The sequence below is a fragment of the Tursiops truncatus genome, chromosome 13, assembly GCF_011762595.2.
Source record: "Tursiops truncatus isolate mTurTru1 chromosome 13, mTurTru1.mat.Y, whole genome shotgun sequence".
Classification (NCBI taxonomy): Eukaryota; Metazoa; Chordata; class Mammalia; order Artiodactyla; family Delphinidae; genus Tursiops; species Tursiops truncatus.
The window spans coordinates 81,512,195-81,539,450 of NC_047046.1; positions in this window are offsets into that span (position 1 = coordinate 81,512,195).

A 27,256-nucleotide genomic window follows, 5' to 3' on the forward strand; every position below is an offset into this window, starting at 1 on the left:
CATGTAAAAGCCCAAACAAATATCTTTCACTGAAGGGTGTTCTCAGGTAAGCACTTAAGATTTTTAGTACATTACAGGGACATAGTTGTTACTACTCCAAGTGTAGTCCCACATTTTGACAATGTGCCAATTCATTCTTTAAAAGTTTATTGCCGGGGCTTCCCTGGTGGCGCAGTGGTTGAGAGTCCGCCTGCCGATGCAGGGGACACGGGTTCGTGCCCCGGTCTGGGAAGATCCCACGTGCCGCGGAGCGGCTGGGCCCGTGAGCCATGGCCGCTGAGCCTGCGCGTCCGGAGCCTGTGCTCCGCAACGGGAGAGGCCACAACAGTGAGAGGCCCGCGTACCGCAAAAACGAACAAACAAAAAAAGATTAATTATCATAGCTTTCCTTCAGCCACTGCATTTTTGAAATGTCAGAAATTACATCTCAGTGAATAGTCTTGATTTTCTGTGGGTAGAGAAAGAAGAGTGACTCCATTTTGGAGGTGGCAGTGGCCAGGATAATCACCTTACCTCTCAGTTTCGGCTGGGGCGATGCCAGAGAAAGGGTATCTGGGGAAAAGACAGTGCTTCAGAGAGACTGTGCCAGTGATTCGGTTACTGTCAGGTCACGCCAAGGGAAATAACTCTCAGACCATCAAAGTGGTGAGAGGTAGGCACGTTCTCGAAGGCCAGAGCAGTCATTTTGTAAAAGTTAAAATGCAATTTAAAGCCTTGGGAGGTTAAGTTATTTGGTAGAAGCACAAAAACATCACGAGGAAGCCTTGTTGTTTATTTGCAGTTTTTGCTTGTACGGTTCAGTTTTGATGGTTTTGATTAGTCTCTGATATTTGGAGAGCATATTGTCATTATCAGAGCAGAAGTGTCCTTAGTGAGAAACAAAGCATCTACAACGAGCAAAATGGTAGGGAGGAAAGACCCTAAGTTTTGAGAAGTGGGTTAGGTAAGTGTGAAAGAATTCTGACCCCAGGCTTGCCAAGGGCTGAGAGGGGTCGTGAATGTGTGAGAGATTCTTAATGAACAGATGGTAGACAAGGCTGGGCCAGGGCTCGTCAACAGTAACTCCTCCAAATTCCTGAGAGAGCCAGGGAACAGAACATCTTTGCATCGTTTAATTTTTTTAATTTATGAAATATTTCATAATTACAGAAAAGTACAGAGAAAAAGATGACCCACGCCAGCATGGCCACTGATCCCTATCAAAGCTCAGTGTTTGGCCACAGTTACTTCAGATGGTTTAAAATGAGGACAATTACAGACACACTTGAGCCCCTCTGTAAGGTCTCCCTCTCCTTTCCCCACCTCTCCCTTTACATTCCCAGAGAAGGGTGTGGTGTTTCTTATTCCCATGAGTGTTTTTTGTTTAAATCATTTTGTTACTGAGGTGTGTATTTGTAGATTATTGATAATATTTGCAGGGGGTTGGACGGTGGTCTCCAAAAGATATGCCCACATCTTAACCCCTGGAACCTGTGAATGTAGCTTTATTTGGGAAAAGGGTCTTTACCAATGCAATTAAGTTAAAGATATGGAGAAGTGATGACCCTGGATTATCCAGCAGGTCCTAAGTCCAGTGGCGAGTGTGTTTATAAGAGAGAGAGAGGAGAAGGCTGATGGAGTTTGAGGCAGATGTGGGAGAAAAGCAGCTACAAGCCAAGGAATTCCTGGAGCCTAATCTTTATGATTTGGTCTTTTCAATAAATCTTGTGTAGGAAATCCTTTCCCACCCTAGTCACAGCATCTTGCTCTGATATTTCCTTTAAATGTTTTAATGCATTTGCTTTCCATGCCTAGGTTTTTAATAGACCTTGAATTATTTCTGTGTATGATGAGAGTGATGGATATAATATCTTCCATATGGGGGATCAGTTGTTTCATACTTACTGAAAAGACCAGTGTGTGTCCGGGCTCCCTGAAGCCCTGGGCTGCTTGCCTAGTCCCTCCACCTAATTGGCCATGGTTTTGTAACAGTTGCTGTTATCAGATAGGCAAGTCTCACCCTTCCTACAGCTTTTCTTCTTCAGAAACGTCTTCATTGGGCTTCCCTGGTGGTGCAGTGGTTGGGAGTCCGCCTGCCGATGCAGGGGGCGCGGGTTCGTGCCCCGGTCCGGGAAGATCCCACCTGCCGCGGAGCGGCTGGGCCCATGAGCCATGGCCGCTGAGCCTGCGCGTCTGGAGCCTGTGCTCCACAACGCGAGAGGCCACAACAGTGAGAAGCCCGCGTACCGCAAACAAAAGAAAACAAAACAAAACAAAGAAATGTCTTCATTATCTTGGCTCTTTGCTCTTCTTTTTTTTTTTAATTGAATGATAGTTGATTTACAATGTTGTCTTAGTTTCAGGTGTACAGCAAAGTGATCCAGATTTTTCAGATTTTTTCCATTATAGGCTATTACAAGATACTGAACCCTATGGATTTTAAAATGTGTATGTTTAATTATGAGAAAAACCCTGTTGATTTTTTAAAATTGGAGTTTGTTTTAGATCAAGTCTGATATATTTATGAGTCTTTCTATCTAAGGACAGGGCATATGTCTCTATTATTCAAAACCTTCTTGTGTATGTCCTTCAGTGACGTTTATTGTTTCCTCCATAAAAGTCTTGCCCATACTTTTTAAGATTTACTCCTTTGCATCTTGCAGTGTATGCTACCACTTCTGGGGCCTTTTTTTCCTAATAAATTTTGCACTTGGTTATTACTTGTTTATTCTAAAGCTATAGCTGAACTTTTTAGTAGTTTTGCTTGCATTTTTAATAGTGAGACATTTCCTACAAATAAGGAATTTTGTAGAATTGTTATCTCTAACTTTCCACTTTTTATACCACTTACTTCTTTTCCTCTCTGTAACTGCATTTGTTAGGTGCCTGATACAAGGTTGAAGAAAAGGAGTGTTATTAGTTATCCTTGATGTGGGGCATTCTTGTCCCTGACTTAAGTGGGAGTGTGAGTTAATAGCTTAAGCTATATTGAGTGCATGGGAGAGAACTTTTTATTTTTCTCAGCCTTGCACTGTGGTGGTGAGACACGTAAGAAGAGACACATAGAAACACACTGCTGGGAATTCCCTGGAGATCCAGTGGTTAGGACTCTGTGCTTCCACTGCAGGGGGCACAGGTTTGATCCCTGGTAGGGGAAATAAGATCCTGCATAGCCACGCAGAGACAAAAAACAAAACAAAACAGAACAAACAAACACAAAACACTGCAAGGAGGGCTTCTAGAAAAATCGTTTTTTGGCACCTACTGAGATGGTGATCTCAGGCTACCTGTATGAAACAGCATGTGACTTTTTAATTTTATTTATGTATTTTTGGCTGCGTTGGGTCTTCGTTGCTATGTGCAGGCTTTCTCTAGTTGCGGCGAGCGGGGGCCACTCTTCGTTGCGGTGCACAGGCTTCTCATTGCGGTGGCTTCTCTTGTTGTGGAGCATGGGCTCTAGGCACGCAGGCTTCAGTAGTTGTGGCTCGCGGGCTCAGTAGTTGTGGCTCACGGGCTCTAGAGCGCAGGCTCAGTAGTTGTGGCACATGGCCTTAGTTGCTCCGCGGCATGTGGGATCTTCCCGGATCAGGGCTTGAACCCATGTCCCCTGCATTGGCAGGCGGATTCTTAACCACTGCGCCACCAGGGAAGCCCCAGCATGTGACTTTTTAATACCCACTGGTTGTTCATGATAATCACATTAATATGTGAGCACTTTACCCAGAAAAAAGTGGTAGACAGGGCTTCCCTGGTGGCGCAGTGGTTGGGAGTCCGTCTGCCAATGCAGGGGATGCGGGTGCGTGCCCCGGTCCGGGAAGGTCCCACATCCCGCATGCCGCGGAGCCGCTGGGCCCGTGAGCCATGGCCGCTGAGCCCGCGCGTCCGGAGCCTGTGCTCCGCAGCGGGGGAGGCCACAACAGTGAGAGGCCCGCGTACCGCAAAAAAAAAAAAAAAAAGTGGTAGACAGTGTTCATGAACTTGGAGGGAGGGAAGTGAGTATTTCCCTGCGCCGTGGGAGGGGACCGTGGGCTCGTGATGCTCTGCATCTGAAGCGAGATGGGGAAAGCAGCCCAGGATGCTCTCCTCTCTCGTGGTCTCTGAAAAGAGGGGACGTGGTTAAGCCCATGAGAGGCTAATGGTGCCTAAACCTTCTCCGTAATATTTTGAACTGTGAGTTGGAGCTTAAAACACATTTGTTTTAAAGCTGAGGCCTGTATAACTTTTCAAACTTCAAAATGAGCTTCTTTCAAAACATGCTGATCTGGGTCCGTAATGTAATTTGAATGTTTACAATATAAAATTATTCAGTCTATTATAGACATATAAGTATAAACAAAATTTCCTTCTAACTATAATTTCTCAGCAGTCAATGATAGTGTCATCAACACGATTTTTGTCCAGGATGTAATGTCCTGCTGAAGCTATTACGCATCAGTTCCTTAGAAGATGCAAATGTAAACGAACATCTCTTTATGTCAGAAATAGCGAGGTTCCCCCAACCAGATCGCTTCCAAGGCAACTGCAGTTTGCTGCTTGACCAACAGACAGGAGTCCAGCAAGTCCTGACTCTTTGCTTCTGTCCACACTGAAGAGACTAGCACCCTGAGGAGAGAGAGGATTTGACGAAGGGCTCCCACTACCATCTTATACTCTTTAGCTCAAATGGGCAAGTCTTCCTTGTGAAAAAAGAAATCAGAAAGAGCTTCATGGTGAAAAGAAAGCTTGCCAACCACTGATTCCAGGGGAGAAGCTGCTTCTTGCCCAATGGCATGAATTATCTCTTCCAGGCTTCTGTTGTCCCTGGGACGCCCCTGGGGCAGACTTGAACTTTTAAGAAACCGTGTTTCCTCAAGAAACCACGTTTCCTCTGCTCTGTCACGAGAACCTATTCTGGCTGTTCAGCTGAGTCAAAGCGTAGGACCCTGCAGACGGCTATTTCAAGCCACTGGCTTTCGCTTCTGTCTGGACTGTTTCTTCATCTTTATCCTCAAAATCCTATCCGCTCGTCAGTCTGTGCTCAAATATAGGTTTATCCTTGAGGCCTGGAAAGGCTTCCTCCCCTTCACTAATTTTTATTTTCTCATTCCCTCTCTCTCTACCCCTCCCGGCTGTTCCACATGATATGTTTCTACCTCATTTTTGAGGAGCAGAGCAAGGGCTTTGGAGGCAGACCTCGGTTCACATCCCTCTCTGAGTCTCACTGCATGGACCTGACGGGCAGCTTTCTCAGTTTCCCATCTATGAAACAGGGAAAATAATGCCAATGTCACCATATTTGTGAAAAATGAGATACGCATAGGAATCATTTGATATAGCATCTACCAAACAGCTGGGCCTCAATAATCTATTCTATCCCTCCTTTTTTTTTCTTTTTTTAAAATTGAAGCATAGTTAATTTACAATGTTGTGTTAATTTCTACTGTACAGCACAGTGATTCAGTTATACATACATATACATTTTTTCATATTCTTTTCCATTATGGTTTATCATAGGATCTGTTTTATTTCCACTTAGCTGCTGATTGTTTAATAACATTTTGATTCATGGGTGTTGAGACTGCATCTTATAAAACTTTGTATCCTCCTGAACCAAAGATAGTGTCTTGGGTGTATCAGGCAGTCAGTAGGAGTTGTTGAATTAAGCTGCTCAGAAGAGAAACAGAGAAGAAATAAAAGGAGATAAACTCAAAATGGACTAAAGACCTAAATGTAAGATCTGAAACCATAAAACTCCTAGAAGAGAACACAGGTGGAACACTCTTTGACATAAATTGTAGCAATATTTTTTGGATCTGTCTCCTAAGGCAAAAGAAATAAAAGCAAAAATAAACAAGTGAGACCTAATTAAATTTAAAAGCTTTTGCCCAGCAAAGGAAACCAGCAACAAGACAAGAGAACAACCTACTGAATGGGAGAAGATATTTGCAAACTGAATGACTGATAAGGGGTTAATATCCAACATATGTAAACAGATCATACAACTCAACATCAAAAAAAAAGAAAACAATTAGAAGATGGGTAGAAGGACCGAATAAACATGTGTCCAAAGGGGAAATGCAGATGGCCAACAGGTACATGAAAGGATGCTTAACATCACTGATCATTGGGAAAATGCAAATCAAAACCACAATGAGATATCGCCTTACACCTGTCAGAATGGCCGTCCTCAAGAAGAACACAAATGACAAATGCTAGGGAGGGTGTGGGGAAAAGGGAACCCCGTGCACTGTGGGTAGGATGTAAATTGGTATAGCCGCTGCAGAAAACAGTATGGAGGTTTGTCAAAAAAAAAGAAAAATAGGAGTAGAACTACCATATGACCCAGCAATTCCACTCCAGTGTATATATCTGAAAAAAAGACACTAATTCAAAAAGATACATGCACCCCAAAGTTCATAGCAGCCTTATTTGAAATTGCCAAGATGTGGAAGCAACCTAAGTGTCCATCTACAGATGAATGAATAAAGAAGATATGGTATGTACACACACACACACACACACACACACACACACACACACACAATGGAATACTATTCAGCCACAAAAAAGGAATTAAATTTTGCCATTTGCAGCAACATGGATGGGCTTGGAGGGCATTATGCTGCATGAAGTGGGTCAGACAGAGAAGGACAGATGCTGTATGATATGACTTGTACGTGGAGTCTAAAGAATACAACAAACTAGTGAATATGACAAAGGAGAAGAAGACTCATGATATAGAGAACGGGCTGGTGGTTACCAGTGGGGAGAGGGAAGGGGGGAAGGGCAGTGTCAGGGTAGGGCGTTAAGAGGTACAAACTATTAGGTATAAAATAAGCTACAAGGATATATTGTACAACACGGGGAATAGAGCCAATATTTTATAACAACTTTAAATGGAGTATAACCTTTAAAAATTGCAAATCACTATATTGTACACCTGTAACTTACATAACATTGTACAGCAACTATACTTCATTTTAAAAAAAGGTACATAATCAACATTCTGGATCTTCACTTCTTACTCTTCAATTGAGAAGATAGCAGCAGGTTTCAAGGTCTAAATACCAAGGAGTATTTTAGACCAGGACTACTGTGTACTGAGCCCTAACAATTCTTATGCTACCTTATTACCAGAAAGAATCTCAGAGCCACTGTGACCTCACCTAAAAGCCTTAAAATTCTGTCTCCTTTTCTTTTGCTACATAGGACTAGTGGTACGACTGGCAAACTTGTTATAAGATCTATAGGATAGATACTGGTAGTATATCAGTGCTGATTTCTTGTTTTTGATAATTGCAATGTGGTAAGGCAGGTATCTGGGAAGAGGGGGTTATTATGTCTCTCACTCACTTTCCAACGCTTCAGAAAACACATACTGTGCTTAAGACAGAGAGAGACTGATGGAGCAATCGTGATAACATGTCAATATTTGGGAATCTCCTTGAGGGCTCTGTGGGTATTCTTTGTACTAGTTTTACAACTTTCCGGTAAGGCTGAGATTATCTCAAAAGAAAGAATTGAAAACAATAGCTCTTTGAGAGTATATGTTTGCATCTTACTTGACCAGGTGAGGGAGTTACCAAACCAAATTATAGTTCTCCCGCTTCTTCCTAAAGGAAATGCTAATTATGACATTGGCTAAGCCCGATACAAAACTTTTGAGACAGTCAGCTCTTCAGGGTCTGAGGCATTTCTGCTGCTCACCTGCAGTTTGAGTCCCACCATCCCTTATCCTGCTTAGATGGAGTGTCATCCTGGAGTTTGTTCTACACCGATCAGGGACAAGTACAGAGGCTTTGCTTGACCAGCAATGTCTGGAGTGGGTGCATTCATGGAGCTGGGGACACGGTCAGCTTGGGAAAGACCAGCTTTGACAAACAACGCTTTAACGACAAGCTTGCTTAATGGACCAGCATCGGGCTGGATTGTTTTCCAGAGGACTGGTCAGAATTGTTTGACTCTGTAACAAACTTGTACTTGGGTGGAGGAGGGGGGGAAGAAATAATGCTATAGATTTATTATATTTTTATGAAGAATAAACGATAAATATTGGAACAGCTGTTTGCAAAGGCGGACTAAATTATATGTTTAATTGTAAATAAAATTGGCTTTTCTATAATTTTCCTTACAATATTACTAGTCTGTCAGATTTCCCTTCCATAGCAAACAGAGGACTCTGGGAATGACATTAGGAGGTCACTGCATGCCCCTAAGTTGTGGTCCAGCTAGAATGCAAGCATTTCTGCCAGACCCATGGGAGCAGCCTTTTTGATGGGCAGCTCCAGACAATGAGGGAGAAGAGATTTGAGTCAAACTTGGTGTGATAGAGACACCCCAGATTTGTAGATGAGAGGATTTCTAATTCAGCTGCCAACGGTCCCTCACCCGCGTCCTCATCCATTAATCTCGGGGCCTCTCCTGCCTTCTCCACACACACCCTCCACCAGGTGCGGGTCTCACGTCTGGGGACCAAAAGCAGAAAGGCTAATTTTACAGATCTGGGAGTGGCATTGGGAGCATAAGGAAGCGCTTTGGGGAACCAACCTAGAAGTGTGACCGAGAGGGTGTGTGTGTGTGTGTGTGTGTGTGTGTGTGTGCGCGCGCGCGCGCGTGTGTGTGCGTACGCGCGCGCTCACGGCGTCATCGGACAGCACAGCACATCACAGCGTGTGTGCGCCGAGGGCCAAGTATGCTGACATCTCAGGGATGCTGGTGAGATCTCAGCCAGGCAGTGACTTTGGCACAGGGGAGGACTCGACACGCCGGGCACCGGCGCTCTGGGATTCCTACATGGCATCGCTGCCATGCACCGATGGCATCAAGGAGTTTCCTATAACACCCTGCATAGGAAGGGAGCCAGAGCTGAGGAAGTCACCACGCTGGCAGCTCAGGGGTCTGTTCTTGATTACCTGCGAGACAGACGCCTTCTGGAGATCTGCAATTTTGAGAGAGACCGTCCTGCAGTAACCAGCGCAGGACGAGCAGAGAAATAACTCATGTACTACTGCTGTAAAAAACCCAAATGAGGGCTTCCCAGGGGCGCAGTGGTTGAGAGTCCCCCTGCTGATGCAGGGGACGTGGGTTCGTGCACCGGTCCGGGAAGATCCCATATGCCGGGGAGCGGCTGGGCCCGTGAGCCATGGCCACTGAGCCTGCAAACCCCAAATGAAATCCACAGTGAACCTACATAATCCACATGTGGGTTAATTGGCAGATTATTTGCATTTCTTACCTTGCTAATTTATAAGGATTGTTATTTTTTTAAATCTCAATTTAAATATATACATTAAAATAAATTTTATTTGATTGCCACAATCGTACTCTAATCTGATATTCGTCGAAGCAATGCAGAGATTCTGAAGCTGGGGTGCACATCAGAATCACCTAGAAAGCTGTAAAAATACATATGCCTCGATCCCATCCTGAGAAAGTCAGATTTCAAGATTTGGGATGAAACCAACATAGCTATAGTTAAAAAAAAATTTTTAAGGAGATTTTAGGATTCATTTCCTTGTTGAGTACTAACAATGTAATCCTGTTACATAATATAAAATGTACAATTATAAATGTATGACACTTATACTCTACTTAGATAAAGCCTATAGTTATGATAAAATGTAACAGGTGAATCGTAAAACGAAATCATAACTGATTATATAATACTGTCTTGCATTGTATTGCCGTTTTTATCTTTTCAAAGCCCTTTACAACCATTATCCTGATTTGTTCCTACAGCAATCGCAAAAGAGAGGTGTGAAAAGTCTTTGGGCTGTTCCTTGGAAAAGAGACAATGATGGGGATGAGATAGCGACCCAGGGAGGGTCTTACCGGAACGGATCCAGGTAAGTGCGTGTCCCGAGCTTACATGTGCGGATCTGAACGTACTTCTGGTGTTTAGCAGAGATTGCCCAGTAACTACCTGTCTGTTTGTGCTAAACTCTTTTGCAGGAGAATTATAGCCGTTATAGTTAACTGCCTTTTTAGCATTATGCTCTGTAATTTGAAAGTATTTCCCAAACCCCTACACCTGTAGCCTCCTGCAGTCTCCGCCTGACATCTGACATCTTTTGAAATCTATTCCCTAGGATTCTACTCACAAGAGCGGCTGGTCCAGTTCTGCCAGATGGAAACCAACTTGCCCAGGTAATCTCCATTTTCATTGGAAAGTCCAGAACTAATTTAGGATAAAGCTTTGCCCATTTAGTGTACGTTAGTCCTTGTTCTTTTTTTTGTTTTGTTTTGTTTTTGTTTTGCGGTACGCGGGCCTCTCACTGTTGTGACCTCTCACTGTTGTGGCCTCTCCCGTTGCGGAGCACAGACTCCGGACGCGCAGGCTCAGCGGCCATGGCTCACGGGCCCAGCCGCTCCGCGGCATGTGGGATCTTCCCGGACCAGGGCACGAACCCGCGTCCCCTGCATCAGCAGGCGGACTCTCAACCACTGCGCCACCAGGGAAGCCCAGTCCTTGTTCTTTTAAGATGACTTAGATGTATCCACAGGCCCATCATTTTTCCTGTTAGTTGTGTGGCTGACATAGATACTCTTATCACAGTGCTTGCATGTTACTGAAAATGTTCCCATAGAATAGAAATTAAATTTGACTATAATTTATAGATTTGCGGATGAATATTTTTGGATTCAACATATTCATTTCCCACGAATATTTCTAAAAGAAAATAAATCAACAGAGATTTTGAACAATGGATATCACATCAGAATTGCAAGGGAATAATCATCTTTTCATCTTTATTAAATTTTACAAGCATTTGGCTGCATATAGTTTTGCTTCCATTGGCATTAAAAAGTCATGGCACTCAGCTGGTATTATTTTATGTACATAAATCAGAACAATCAACGATATATGATTATTTGCTACTTCTTTGTATAATCAGTGAAAATTTAATAATTCTACTTCTAAGAGGAAAGGTTAGTATTTCTTTGTAGAAACAATAAAATTAAGTTGCAGCTGTAGGGCATAAGCATACAGTTAAGAGAAATATTGCCCCCGGCCTCCCCCATCTGATCCCCGATAAGACCTGCTGATTCTCCCTCCAAGTGTCTAGAACCTGTTTCCTTCTCTCCATCTTCTCAGACATCGTCTTCCTGGACTACCACCCAAATTCCTAACCACATCTGGGTCTCCCTGCTTCTGCTCTTGCTGAATCCCCACCCCATCCATTGATACAACAGACAAATGATTTCTTTCCCTGTAAATGCAAATGAGATCATGAGTCTTCTCATTCACTGGTTTCCCATTGCACTTGGGATACATCTGAACTTCTTCAGACCCAGGATTTTCTTTCCTTCTCACTCACTGTGGTCTATCCACGCTGGCTTTGGTGTCTGTGACCCAAAATGCTCGCTCGCAACTCTTGGCCTGAATGGTCTTCGGTGTGTCCGCTTAAAGTCACTTCCTCCTAGAGGTCTTGTCTGGTTGCTCTGCTGTTTTCTTTCCGAGCCTTTATCACGATGTGTAATTGTATTTTCACACATTTGTTTGCTCATTTAACACAGCTCCATGAGGGCTGGGATCTCTCTGTTCTTGTCCAGAGCAGTGCATGAATGAATACCCAAATGTTTCAGATAAGCGTGGAACTTGGGCAACATGGATGAATCAAAATTACACAACATATCCCAAAACTGGCCCCAATCATCCCAATGGGATTTCCCCAACAAGTTCATTGTAATTTTTTGTCCCTGTGTTCGAGGTGATCTCTATTCTTCTTCACTCTTGCATTACTTTGTTTAACTCTTCTAATCTTAGAATGAAGACATTGCAAATGTTTCTGCCAATACTAATCTCTGAGTTTATTGTTTGCAGTAGAGCATTTATTTTTTTATTTTTACCAAGAGATGTTATGAGTGTGTGCCTGACCTCTTCAGTTACAGAGTAATTAAAGGCATGGTTTTTTCCTTTTCCTTGGCACTGAGCTCTCGGTGAGATTGAATATATATCTATATACCTATAGATAGATATTTGAGGGGATGCATGTAATTTGTATACATATATTCCTCCCCTCCCTTAATTTCTCTTATTGCTTTTGAATGAGGAGGGTCCAAGCTAATTTTTGCATGAAACATATATTTTTAACAAGTTGATTTTTTTTAACATGCTGTAACCATCTGTCAGTCAATAAGTCTAAAAATCAGATATATTGAAATTAACATTCTTTTAGAAGAAAATGTAGTCATTTCGTGTAAGACCTTTATACCCCCAAAGGGACTTAGGGTAATTTTGCTTCGAAGCAACACTGACCCCCTGTGGCCAGGGAGTCTTATTAAACAGTTTTTCTTTTCTTTTCTTTTTTGATTCTTCTTTTTTAAACCAAGTTTACCTTTCTTTACCAACTTTTCCCTCTAATAATTTCTCTATCATGGAAATTTTTATTTTCAAGCCACAAGGTTTATTTTAACTTAACTGTGATGGTATGGTCAATCTATAATTCTCGCTCACCAAGGCAACAGTGAAGAAGAGACCCTCTTCTGTCACTTGTGGGGCAGGTGCGGGGCTGTAGAGCCTCAAAGTGCAGGAGATATGGTATTCGGAGTCTGGTCGCTCTCAGTATATGGTTATTTCCCCCATTTACTGCACTTTTCTCCTATTCCTTCCATTCAATAAATGGGTCAGTCTTATTTATCTCATGAAAACCTTGGAGTCAGCTCTTCTTTAGTTAGCTAAAGTTCATTATTCTCATGCCCCATCAATTTACTTTTCAAAATACCTTGTGTCTGAGTCTCTTCCTCACTTGCATTTTCACCACCTTTGTCTTCAGCTTCCTTGAAGATGACAGTATACCCTGAGCGCCTTCTCTTGATTTTAACTCTCTTTTTTTAAAAAAATTGAGGCATAATCAACATACAGCGTTACATTAATTTCAGGTGGACAACATCATGATTCACTATTTGTATACATTGTGAAATGGTCATCACAATGTCTAGTTGACATCCATCACCATCCACAGTTACAGAATTTTTTTTCTTGTGATGAGAACGTTTAAGATTTAGTCTGTTAATGACTGTCACATGTGCATTACAGTATTATTAACTCTAGTCACCATGCTGCACAGTATGTCCCTAGGACATTTATTTATAGCTGGAAGTTCCCTTCACTCATTTCATCCATCCCCACCCCCCGCCTCTGGCACCCACTGGTCTGTCCTGTTTCTCCTCTTTCGTCATGCTCCACTCCTTGGAAGAGCTACTCCACGTGTTGTCTGAGGATCAGCTCTTCCTTCTGGGTCTGTGATAACGTCAGGCAGCAACTGAGAGTAAGAATTTCAAGGGCTTCCCTGGTGGCGCAGTGGTTGAGAGTCCGCCTGCTGATGCAGGCGACACAGATTCGTGCCCCGGTCCGGGAAGATCCCACATGCCGTGGAGCGGCTGGGCCCGTGAGCCATGGCCACTGAGCCTGCGCGTCCGGAGCCTGTGCTCCGCAATGGGAGAGGCCACATCAGTGAGAGGCCCGCGTGCTGCGAAAAAAAAAATAATTTCAAAACGTTCATGATCATTTGACAGAGTAATTTTGTGTATATTTGAATCTGATAACAAAAAAATTGGGTTTTGGGGGTAGTCATTGCCTTTTTTTATTCCATGTTCTAGACATCTATTTTTGCTGTATTTTATTGTCTTTTGTAGCGGCCCTTCCTTCTTAGGCTGGAAACAAACCAGCCCTTCGCTACACAAGGTTCGCAGAACACTGTTCTAGTCTAGCCCACTGGACTAATCCCTCTTCATCATCCTTTTTTAGGGGTTATTTCCTTACTCAAAGATTTCCGTACACTTATTTCACAGTGTATCACTTCTAAACTGTCCCTAGGATTTCTAGTGAATTTTAACTTCAGCGTCAGGAAGAAGCTGTCCAGTCTTCTCAAGTCAGTCCCTGGGCTCTCAGGGACCTCTGTGCAGACGCTCCTTCAGTTCCGTTCTTTCTTTGCTTATACTCCTGAGCTGCCCACACCTTGGATCTAACCTAGCATCCCCTTCTTTCTCTGTGACCCGTCCAAATGGGACCATTGCTTCTAGGTCCCCTACATGTTTACTTCCTGCTTAGGTTTCCTGTTGTCTCAAACCTTGGTCATCTTCCTGTCCAGTCAGTTCCCATGGCAACCATAACGACAGGTCTTACATTTTTGGAGGGCCTCTTTGTGCAGCTGTTGCTCTCTGCACCTGTGCTTTCTGTGCAAAATCTCCTGTAATCCTCAAACTAGCCCTGCAGGGTAGTTGCTGTCTTCATCCCCATTGTATGGGTGAGGAAACCGAGAAACAAGGTGTTAAGTCTCATTTCCAAGGTTGCAGAGGTTGTAAGAGGTGGAGCGTCCATAACACCAAGTCTAAATTGGGTTTTGATCTCTCTGCGAGATAAGTATTATGAACCCTCATTTAGAGAGGGCCACGGAAACTGGTGCAGAATGGATGTGAACCCATGTCAGTTGTATCAGTTTCCTTGGGCTGCTGTAACAAATCATGACAACCTGGGTGGCTTAAACAACACGTTTATTGTCTCAGAGTGTTGGAGGCGACAAGTCTGAAGTCAAGGTGTTGAAAGGCTCCTGGAGACTGCAGGAGAGTCTGCTCCATGCCTCTGTGTCTCCCAGCTTCACGTACCAATGGTTGCCAGCAAGCCTTGCATTCCTTGGCTTGTAGCCACATCACTCTGATGTCCACCTTCATGTCCACACGACCTTCTCTTCTCTGTCATTGCTCCCTGTCCTTTCTCTTGTAAGGACACCAGTCACTGGATTTAGGACGACCTCCTCTCAAGACCCTTAACTTCATTACAAGTACAAAGACCCAATTTCCAAATAAGGGCACACTCACAGGTACCCAGTTTGGGGACATGAACATCTCTTTTTGGAGAACACGATTCAACCCACTACAGGGTTTGTCTAACTACACAACACACATTCTTTCCATGCCATGCTGCCTTGTGTCCATCGCTGTCGTATTTGATGACATGCTCTCCAGACTTGCAGCTGTATGTTTCACAAGGCTTGGTTTTATTTCAACTCTGGGTGCTTCAGGACCACGCTTTATACACCGTCTGCTTCCCCTCAGTGCCTCTCACAGAGCAGTATGTAAGAAAGTGCTCAGGAGGGAATGGCTGGCATCAGAAAGGATGCAAGAGCTGTCCTTGGAATTCTACATCACAGCCACAGAAAGGTAATTGACATCTATGGACAAAGCCATTCTTGGGTGTAAGCACATGAGTGGTATCCCTACACACAAACAAGGAAGCGTGCTGGAAGTCCTGGGGCAGGAACCCATAATTATTGAGCTTCTACTACATACTCAGCCGTGTCACCCATTTTACTTTATTATTATTTGATTCATACTCAGTCCACTAAAGTTCACAGCAGTAGGGGGGAAAAAATGAAGCAGCTAAAATAGGTAAATTGCAGTTGATTTGGGGATAGTAGGTTAAGGCTAACAAGACTGAAGAAAACAAATTTTTGTGGCTCATTTTGAAAAATAATTCTTGAAAAATAATTGAATCAAGGTATCACAGGTCATATCAATCAAATAAATGCTTTTATTAAAAAGACAAAACTTTGGGACTTCCCTCGTGGCACAGTGGTTAAGAATCCGCCTGCCAAAGCAGGGGACACGGTTTGAGCCCTGGTCCAGGAAGATCCCACATGCCACGGAGCAACTAAGCCCACAAGCCACAACTACTGAGCCCGCATGCCACAACTACTGAAGCCCGTGTGCCTAGAGCCCATGCTCCACAAGAGAAGCCACTGCAATGAGAAGCTCGTGTACTACAAAGAAGAGTAGCTTCCACTCACCGCAACTAGAGAAAGCCTGCGTGCAGCAACGAAGACCCAACGCAGCCAAAAATAAATAAATAAATTTATGTATATATAAAAAAAAGACAAAACCTTAGCACTGAGAGAAGCTTCGTTTTGTATTGTCACTCCTGGGAAAGCTTTAAAGCTAAATCATAATGAGGCTTATAACGTTTAGTCTTCAAGTCTCAGCGATTCTTTCTTTGGTGACTTCACTTCAGGGCAAGTTAGGAATAGTGGAATTAATTCTGAGCACAGCAAAGCCTGACTCAGACTTTCAGAACTCGATTTGCAGTTTAAAACTTCGGTTTTTGTTTGTTTGCTTTTGTTTTTCACTTAGGCCTTGAGAATGTAATGGGAAAAGACAGCACTTTGAACTGAAACGATATGCAGGGTAACTGGAGCCTGGCTGGTGTGGGCCAGGGGTCCCCGTGAAAGACTCCCCACCCTCTCCCCCAGGATACTCAGCTTTCCAGCTGTTTTTAAAGTGGATTGTTCCCCAAAGAGAAGGAAGAGTGAATATATCTCAAGTGTAATGATCTGTTAAAAAGAAGCAAAGACTGCCTGTTTTTAAATGACTAAATCTGTGATGAGAAAATAAGATAAGGGAAGGCCTGGTATTCCCTTCGGTTTGCCTGTTTTCATGCGTGATGCTCTATTTCTGGATACATGTTCTTGAACATATCCTGTTTTAAAATCCCTCCCCTCCTTTGTGAATTGTCCAAGTTCACCCTGATATCCCAGTAGGGTGGAAATGGGAAGATTGTTTCCTTGTGTTATCTGCGTGGCCACGAAAGGGCTCTTGTTGGTTTACCAACAGCTCCCCCTGGTGGCGTTTCTATACATTTCATCATTCTAAATAGTTTAAAAATCTCAAGGACAAGATGAGGCTAAATTTGACTTACAAACAATATTTTACTTAGGTTTTCAAGTTGTTGATTTAATTACTCTTCTCTCCTGCTGTATCTGTTGGTTCTGCCTGTCTAAGGCGGGGGAACTGGTCTTCGTTATTAAATTTAGGGTTGAAGTCTGTGGCTTGGAGTGGACTGGGCCTCAGGTTCACGTGGGGTTCGAACACACGTTACTAAGTGACCACTAGGTCAGTGGCAACAGTCTGTGCCAAACCCTTGCACCTGCCTTGTTTTTAAACATTTGAGTAATTGAATTCTAAAATACACTTTTTCAAGACTGAAGTATTTTTAATTGTTGTTGTTGTTATTTCAAGGTATAGTATTCCTTTTATCTTTATTTGAACTCAGACTTTTTCACCCAATCCAAAAATAGGCAGAAGACCTAAACAGACACTTCTCCAAAGAAGATATACAGACTGCCAACAAACACATGAAAGAATGCTCAACATCATTAATCATTAGAGAAATGCAAATCAAAACTACAATGAGATATCATCTCACACCAGTCAGAATGGCCATCATCAAAAAATCTAGAAACAATAAATGCTGGAGAGGGTGTGGAGAAAAGGGAACACTCTTGCACTGCTGGTGGGAATGTGAATTGATACAGCCACTATGGAGAACAGTATGGAGGTTCCTTAAAAAACCACAAATAGAATTACCGTACGACCCAGCAATCCCACTACTGGGCATATACCCTGAGAAAACCATAATTCAAACAGAGTCATGTACCAAAATGTTCATTGCAGCTCTATTTACAATAGCCGGAGATGGAAACAATCTAAGTGTTCATCATCGGATGAATGGATAAAGAAGATGTCACACATATATACAATGGAATATTACTCAGCCATAAAAAGAAACGAAATTGAGCTATTTGTAATGAGGTGGATGGACCTAGAGTCTGTCATACAGAGTGAAGTAAGTCAGAAAGAGAAAGACAAATACCGTATGCTAACACGTATATATGGAATTTAAGAAAAAAAAATGTCATGAAGAACCTAGGGGTAAGACAGGAATAAAGACACAGACCTACTAGAGAATGGATTTGAGGATATGGGGGGGAAGGGTAAGCTGTGACAAAGCAAGAGAGTGGCATGGACATATATACACTACCAAACGTAAGGTAGATAGCTAGTGGGAAGCAGCCGCATAGGACAGGGAGATCAGCTCGGTGCTTTGTGACCGCCTGGAGGGGTGGGATAGGGAGGGTGGGATGCAAGAGGGAAGAGATATGGGAACATATGTATATGTATAACTGATTCACTTTGTTGTAAAGCAGAAACTAACACACCATTGTAAAGCAATTATACTCCAATAAAGATGTAAAAAAAATAATAAAATAAAATAAAATGTATATCTTGTGCAATACCTTATAAGATCACACTCCACTTAAATTCTGTGTGAAATTATTTGGAAATTAATTTGTTTGAATGAGAAATTCATATATGAGAGGTATAGACTCAGCAAATGACGGCTACCCTAGGCTTTATATCTCTTTTTAAAAAAAAACCCTCCATGTTTTAAGTCAGAGCAATAAAAGTCAGAATTAACCCATTTTACATGAGAGGAACATCTGGTTTTGAGCTTTGCTCTACCTCTTGGTATTCTGGTGTTCTCATGACACTGACATTAAAAATGCTGCCTGACAACTTCTTCCTTTTGGCCATCATCTTACTTTCCTATCACTATGACCACTTTTCCATCTGTCTGTCAAGCTTTTGCCTTATTTGAATAATATAGATTAGGCGGTCATTCAGAGATCATTTAAAATATAGTTTTGCCTAGACTATAGTACGTATTTTACTCAGTGACTGCTTAACTGTAGAAATAATCAGATCTAGGGCAATTAATTTAGAGGCCCAGGACTTATCTGTGTGTGTGTGTGTGTGTGTGTGTGTGTGTGCGCGCGCGTGTGTGTGAGCAAGCATGCTTATGTGTATTTAAAAATCATGTTGGGTTTACATGTGTTTTGAATGTATATTCTGAGAAACAATAGAATTTCTTCTAGAAGCAGTAGGTATCAGGTTCCTTAAACTTCTATCATCCGTTTCTTTCTCATCTGGGCCATAGTTTTTTAAGTGATAAGTTTTTAAGATTTTAAAGATACTTCAACTTGTATTATCTAGCTCTAGTTACTCTAAGAAGTGCTTTGGATTTGCCCTATTGTTTTAGTATAATTAGCTATAACACCTACCGTAACCTCTATCTTTCATAGAACATTTAATATACTATCTGTGACCTTCTGACTTTTGAACTATAAGATTTTGCATCCCTGATTTATAGTCTGTGATGACTGTATTCTTTTATGAAGAAAAATCTTTGAAAGAAATTTCTAGAACTTTATGAAACTTTGGGTCTTCTAACTAGTATAAGCTTTGCTTGCTTGCTTATTTATTTATTTAAATTGTGGTAAAATTCACATAATATAAAATTACCATCTAAACCATTTTTAAGTGTATTCACATTTTTGTGCAACAGATGGTTAGGACTTTTTCATCTTTTATAAAACTGAAACTATACCCACAACTCTCTCCCTTCCTCACCCCGCCATGTCGGGGCTTTTTTTTTTTTTTTTTTGCGGTACTTGGGCCTCTTACTGTTGTGGCTTCTCCCATTGTGGAGCACAGGCTCCGGATGCGCAGGCTCAGCGGCCGTGGCTCACAGGCCCAGCCGCTCCGCGGCATGTGGGATCTTCCCGGACCGGGGCACGAACCCACGTCCCCTGCATCGGCAGGCGGACTCTCAACCACTGCGCCACCAGGGAAGCCCGGGGCTTTATTCTTTATGGACCTCACAGACGGAGGACCAGGCATGGAGGAGTAGGGCAGTGACTCAATAAGGCAGCTGCTGGGAGAAAGGAGAGAATCAGGTGATGCTAAAAAAAGCCAATTTACATTATAATCAGTCTCTTGCATCCAACTCCTGTCCATGGAAAGCAAATTACTCTTATCCTACTGGTTAATATATCTTAACTATTTTTATGAACTCTCCTTCCCTTATTGTCCCTCAATTCTGATGATTTTTAATAATCCAATTTCATATATGAGGGAAGAATACACAGTGTAATTTGTGCTAGACAGCTTTGGTTTTCTTAAAAAACTTAAATCCAATATTTAAAAGCGCTTTCTAAGAAGTGTTTAAAAATATGAAATACATGGAATTCTGAGGCCTGATGAAAAGAACTTAGGGTTTTTTAGCTACGTAGAAGAGAAACAGTCCCAGGGACAGTGTCTCTTTCTTGTCCATATGCCTCTGTGAATGATGGGAGGCTGCTCCTTCCGTGTTGCTAATCCACTGGCCGGTTCTCTCTCTTCTCTTTCTTGAATATGGCTGAATGTATAGCAGCAGCCAATAAATATTTGTTAAATGATGAAATAAATAAATAGAAAGGACAAGTTATACGAGAGCAGCAAAGCGCTATGGAGAAAGAAATAGGAATCCGTTCTTGCTTTGGGTACATAACCGGGACCAGGAACTGCATGTCTCCTTCCTCACCCCACTTTCAAACAATAACCCTAAGCAATATATGCTCATATGCCACTGAAGACATGGCACTAGAGGAAGGAATAGAAGGAAGACTGCATCTGGAGAGGAGCAACCCTAAGAGCTGGGTGGAGGGACTTCCCTGGCGGTCCAGTGGTTAAGACTCTGTGCTTCCACTGCAGGGTACACGGGTTCAGTTGGGGAACTAAGATCCCGCAAGCTGCTTGGCTTGGCCAAAAAATTAAAAAAAAAAAAAAAGAGTTGGGTGGAAACAGCAATGGGAGGGAAGGTAAGTCATGCTAGTAACTTCCAGAAACAGTGGGCATGGGAGGGGCAGAGGTGGGAAGTTGGTCATGGAGGGAGAGGTGATAAGAAAGCAAGAAACACATTGGCTTTTATTGGTCTAAGAACTAGAATGATTGAATAAATGCACATAGCGACATGAAAAACAGGCTGCTTCGTATTGCTAATTTAAAAAGAAGAGTAAATTACTTCATTCAAAAAAAGTGCTTTAAATATAGACAAAATTCCAGCAAATTGAATGGCGCTCTCTTCCTTCTCATTGTGAAAGGTCACAGCGGTTGTAATTCCAATGTCCAATTACCAAGCACCATCAGCACAGCAAAGTGGAATCAACTGAATTTCAGTCTCAGGCATTTGCCTCACCTTTAACTAGCTTTGGTATGACTCACTGCGATTTTCTCATCAAAAAGCTAATTTGGGGAGCAAAATGTCAAGAAAAGATGAAAAAGAAGAGCCCGGTTTTGTGGAGGCTGGGATTTTTTTTTTTTTTTTTTTTTTTTTTTTTGCATTTGGGCTTCACTTCTAAGCTACTTGTCAAGTCAGTCACCCACAGAAGCCTGTCTGATGTTTTCGCTGTGCTCTGAGGAAAGAGAAAAGATAGAAAGACAAGCATATTTGTTCATTCCCTAATCTCAAATGTAGGGTTAACATTCTGTTCCAGACAGTCCCTAAATTTTGACCTGATGATTCTTCAAAGAAAATGTTCATTTGCATGAGCAGACTTGACATAATGAACATGGAGTCTGGTGGCTCCTTACCCAGTTGTCCTGCAAGAAAAGAAATCCTCTTGGTAAGTGAAATCTAGGGAAGGAGGGAAAAAAAGAGATTTTCATTCTCTGGCCTGGTATTTCTGCTTTTTTGCTACAGAAGAGGAACAATATATTTAGTCCTCTGAATGATCATAACGAAACCATCAGCAAATTCTGTGATCAGGCCATACGAAGAGGTGTCCAGTGCAGGGCGATTTCCCAGAGGCTCTTGGTCTAAGCGTCCTGGTGTTTCAGGAACACTCACATCCTAGAACACACTCTGTAGGTCCAACTAGATCCCTGCTGTCACAATCTTGGAAAATCTTATCTTATTGAATCAACACGAAAATTACAGAATAGTAATCCAATTACCTTTTCATTCTTGAAAAGCCAGACTTCTTATCCAGAAGCCAGAGGCCTTATCTGTCTTCTGGGACTTTAACCGTATTTGCTATCCTGTTTGACCCTATGTTTAAAGGCTGCCCTTGCCTGTGAGCAAAGATAGGAGCTGGGATCACAGTTATTATTTTTTACCGTGTTATTTCAAGAAATTATTTTGTATTTACGACTGATCTAGTCTACAGATGAACCAGAGGATGGCAGTTTAAAAAAAAATATTCCAAACGTTCGATTCTTTTTCCCCAGTCTAGACAGTCATTATCAGCTGGTATTAAGAGTGCAAAATAGTAACAAATCCAGAGGGATGTAAAAGGAGGCGGGGCGTGGCTTCCCTCCCCCAGTGCGGTCCCTGCAGCCAGGCCAGTGGTGGGGTTGGTGGTGCGCACCTGACTGCTCACTTTGGGCCCAGCACCCTCTGAGAACAAGCTCCCAGGCAGGAGGGCTCCTCACAAGGTGTGTGTGTTGCTGAGTGCAGGGAGCAACAACTGGGAAGGGGCAAGGGCTGTGTCCCACCCCAGGCCACTGGCATCTCCATGGCTTGGGGTAGGGGTGTTAGGCGGCTGGAGTTTGCTAACCCTACCCCTCTCCGAACCCAGGTATCTTTCTCCCGCCTTAGTTCTCCTCCGTCCAGTGATTCGCCAGGTTGGACTACCAGCCCCTGTTGGTGACCCCATCTGACCCAAAGTGAGTAGTTGCCATAAGGTATCATATTCTAGCCATGGTGTGGGCTGCAGGCCCCTTGGAGATGCTGGGATCACCGCGGGCTGGTCCTTGCCAAAAAACAAACAAACAAAAAAACACAAAAAAACCCCAAACAAACAAATGAAAAAACCCTTTTTGAGCCACAGAAATCAACCCAAGATGATGTGCATTGATGCTACCGCCCCAAATACACTTTGTCTCCTGAAGGCAACTGACTCCCGAGACAAACAGCCCCTGCACCCCACAATCATTCTGGTCCATCTGCCAAGACCCCGAGCTTGGCCTTGAACCCACTGGGGCTGTTCGGTGGAAGGCCTACCGCTGCATCGGTGCTGGGCCACCGGACCCCGGCTGCCTGTCTCTGGTCATGTCCTGCACACACTCCCGGAGGCCTCACCCCACACGGGGAGGCCCAGTTCCTTCTGGCCAGGGTCCGAGTCAGTTACAAGGCCGTCTGTTGGGATGGGCGGGGTGGGCCCGGGCCGGCAGGGGCTGCACGGGAGTCACCGAGTCATCGAGAGTGGCTCCCGAGGCCCACGGAGCTTTCCAGACCGGTGCAGAGGACTCCAGGCTGGCTCAGCGGATGCCCCTGCACACCAGGCCCGGGGAAGTGGGGAAGAAGCGGCGTCAGAAGCCCGCGCCATGAGGGACAGGACCCGAGGAGGGCCCGGGGCTGCACGTGGCGACGATGCGGTGCTGCAGGTGCTCCGGCCTCGGCGCCGTCCGGGCCAGGCTCTGGCCTGTCCCCGCTGGGCGGACACCCCAGCCGGGCGTGGGTGCACTCTGGCCCCAGAGCCGCGGGGAGGCCTGGCGGTTAGGAGGGAGCCGCACGGACCTCGAACCGCCCTTGAGTCGCAGACTGAGAGGAGGCCTTGGCTCCCGGCGCCTCCCGGGGTCGTGCTCACTGTCCCCAGCTGCTGCCGGTTCGCCTCCTTGAGCATCGGGGCGGGATCCCGGCCCAGGTGGCAGCCCCTCCCGCGCAGGTTCACGCGCGCTCCGTGTTCAGAGCATTTGAGACGTCTTCGAGTGGTGTGACGTCTCTGGCAAAGGCGATCTCAAGCCCGGGAAGTGGCCAGCGGAGCCCGTGTTGATCTCTCTTCTTGGAAAACCCGCGTTCTTCATAATTCAAAAAGAGTCATGTACCACAGTGTTCATTGCAGCTGTATTTACAATAGCCAGGACATGGAAGCAACCTAAGTGTCCATCGACAGATGAATGGATAAGGAAGATGTGGCACATATATACAATGGAATATTACTCGGCCATAAAAAGAAACAAACTTGAGTTACTTGTAGTGAGGTGGATGGACCTAGAGTCTGTCATACAGAGTGAAGTAAGTCAGAAAGAGAAAAACAAATACTGTATGATAACACATATATATGGAATCTAAAAAAAAAAAAAAATAAGGTTCTGAAGAACCTAGGGGCAGGACAGGAATAAAGATGCAGACGTAGAGAATGGACTTGAGGACACAGGGAGGGGGAAGGGTAAGCTGGGACAAAGTGAGAGAGCGACATGGACATATATACACTACCAAATATAAAATAGATAGCCAGTGGGAAGCAGCTGCATAGCACAGGGAGATCAGCTCGGTGCTTTGTGACCGCCTAGAGGGGTGGGATAGGGAGGGTAGGAGGGAGACGAAAGAGGGAGGAGATATGGGGATATATGTATATGTATAGCTGATTCACTTTGTTATACAGCAGAAACTAACACACCATTGTAAAGCGATTATACTCCAATAAAGAGGTTAAAAAAAAAAAAAAAGCAACCAGGTTCTTGTCTCAGGTAGGCATGTGCGCATGGGAGGGGTGTGGGCAGCAGCGTGCCAGGGCATCTCGCCCTCCTGAGTTTCTCCAGTTGTGTAAGGCAATGACAGGATGAGGGATACAGCCATAGCTCTCGATTCATTCTGTTTATCTGTGTAAAAATACAAATTTGAAGTCCATGGACTATTTTATTCTTTTGAGGAAAAGAGACATGTCAATTGTTTTTGGAGAATATTTTAGGCCACGCAACAAGGCTGAACGTTACAGAATCTAGCCTTTTGTGAAGGGATCAGACTTAGGTTTTTTTTTTAAAAAAAAACTTTGCCAGCTTCATATTCTAATTGGTCAGACATTTTCATACAGGATTGGGCTGTTTCATTTTGGAATGGAAAATGATATACACCCTCCCCCAATTGTTTCCCTGAACCTTCATCATAACATATTATTTACGACATGGGTGGGAAATGAATCCATCCTCTTTCAAAAAGTTCGGAATGCTTTAGGATAAAATGTCAAGGATGGAGCTATTCCTTTTGGAAGAAAATCTGGAAGAATATTAAGAATTTAGCCAATTCTTTTTCCTGAATTTGTTTTTCATAAATTCAAGTATAATTTGAATTATAAAAATATGAGTAATATACCAAATGAATTAAAAATCAAACAAAACATTGGGAAAGGGGCTCCCCTGGTGGCGCTAGTGGTTGAGAATCTGCCTGCCAATGCAGGGGACACGGGTTCGAGCCCGGGTCTGGGAAGATCCCACATGCCGCGGAGCAACTGGGCCCGTGAGCCACAACTACTGAGCCTGCGCGTCTGGATCCTGTGCTCCGCCACAAAAGAGGCCGCGACAGTGAGAAGCCCGCGCACCGTGATGAAGAGTGGCCCCTGCTCGCCGCAACTACAGAAAGCTCTCGCACAGTAAACGAAGACCCAACACAGCCAAAAATAAATAAATTAATTAATTAAAAAAAAAACATTGGGAAAGTATTTGACACAAATTTAATAGCGCAAGTGTGAATTTTCTCAAAATGGAAGAACTCACAAACATTGAAATTTTGCTTTAATCTTGCGTTTAGTTCTTTGTAAAATAATAAATCACATAATTGGATCCAGTAGTCGATTTTTCCCCCAGTATCAGATGTTGTTTTAGATGATTAAACTCAGATGAACTGAGACCTGGAGGGCTTTGTTTACCATCACCGGGTTAGTTAGTGGCCACTTGGAGTGGCCTCAAAAGCGTGGCTATGCGGTGTCATTGCCATCCAAGCTTTGTAGCTCTGCCCGCGCCCAACTGCAGGGGATACTTTTTTGTGTCCACTTGGCTGGGCTAAGGGATGCCCAGAAAGATAGCTGGCAAAATGTTATTTCTACGGGTGTCTGTGGGAGAGATTAGCATTTGAATCAGTAGACTGAGCAATGCAGATGGGCACCGTCCAGTTGTTAAGGGCCTGAACAGAACACAAAGGCAAGAAAGGGTGAATTCGCACTCTCTGCTTGAGCTGGGACGTCCATCTCCTTCTGCCCTTGGATGTCAGTTCTTCTGGTTCTCAGGCCCTTGGAGTCGGACTGAGTTACATCGTGGGCTTTCCTGGGTCTCCAGCTTACAGACAGCAGGTCGTGGGACCTCTTGGCCTCTGTAGCCCCGTGAGCCACTTCCTGTAATAACTCTCCTCTTGCGTATATATCTGTACAGACCTGTTGGGTCTCTTTCTCTGGAGAACCCTGACGAATACATTGACAGCCCTCTCCTGCTTATGGTCCTGTCATCATCCCTTATGCAAATGAGGACCCTCAACTTGCCCCTTCTTTTACAATACAGCGACAGTGAGGCCCAACAGCAGTTTAGGAGGGTCTGTGTGAATGAATTTATGAGGCCAGGATGACTGGAAAATATCAGAATGCCGGCTGTGGGTACTGGCTAGATATGAGAAAGGGGGGGACAATTGAAAACATTGAGACCATGGAAAAGAAATGCGGGAGTTCATAATTTTGACCATACCTAGCCTCATACTATTGACTTAAATGACAAGTCATGTGTGAAGTGTAAAATTTCTCAGGAAGGAAAAAGCTAGAGATAATCATTTTTGTTTGTTCTCGGAAAAGTCAAAAATGTGACCGAATGAGGCAGATGAATTACAATATTTTTCAACCCACTCTTAATTGAAAATGACAGCTCCTTGCTATGGTAGGGTGAGCTATCCATTTAATAAGTGGGAGGATTAGGGCAGCTTGCTTTCAGTGTGGTATTCCTAGTTAACAAATTAGGAGATTCTGAACATATTAACACTTGAACTTTATCCTCATGAATCTTCAGGTAGTTGCCAAATGTTACTAAGAACTTACAAATGAATAAAGAATTCTCAGCTTGTTGTCTTGGAAAATTTTATTTTAATGAAGAGACACAGCTCAGAATGTCTGTTATCAGCATACAGACGCTGCCAAGTTCTTTTCTTGAAAATGCCATCATTGACAAAAGTTTAATACTTTAATAAGAAAATTCCATGTTAAATCTTCATCCACATGAATAACTCACCAGATCTATTAGCACCAGCAAGGCAATGAAGAAATGCAGCAAGTAAGAGTTGCAAGATTTTTCTTCTTTTCGTTCTTTGGGAAAACTTGATGAAAAATACATTAAAAATAAAATGTAACACATCCGTGCGGCACTTTTTAGTAACCCCGTTTGTATTATATCACATCACTTAATCCTTATGACAGCACCGTATGTTTTGGAGGGCGAGAGTTTATACCGTTTTACAAGTGAGGAAACGTGGATTCAAAAGCTTAAATGACCTGATTCAGGGCATACAGGCAGTTAAGTGAAAATTCAGGGTCTGACATCAAGGTTTTTATAGATCCTGGCTCAGCATCCTCCCCATAACACTACAGTGATGCTTTTCCACTTTGAACCATAAACTCTATTTATTTCTTTTTACAAAATATTCATAGTGTTGGAATGCCCATCGCTGCTGGGGATATATGTTGCTGCTTCTATTTGGACCGTAGACCTTGTGAAACCGTAAACCAGGTGCATTATTTTGTTATCCCTCCCTGTGCTCCAGGCAGTAATCAATCACTGTGGGTTAGTAGTAATGCTGATCTCACCTGGGATGTTTTTTACTGTGAGTCTGTGAAGAAACTGAAATGGTAAAAAAAAAAAAAAATGTTACAGGCCGGTAAGGTTTTATTTC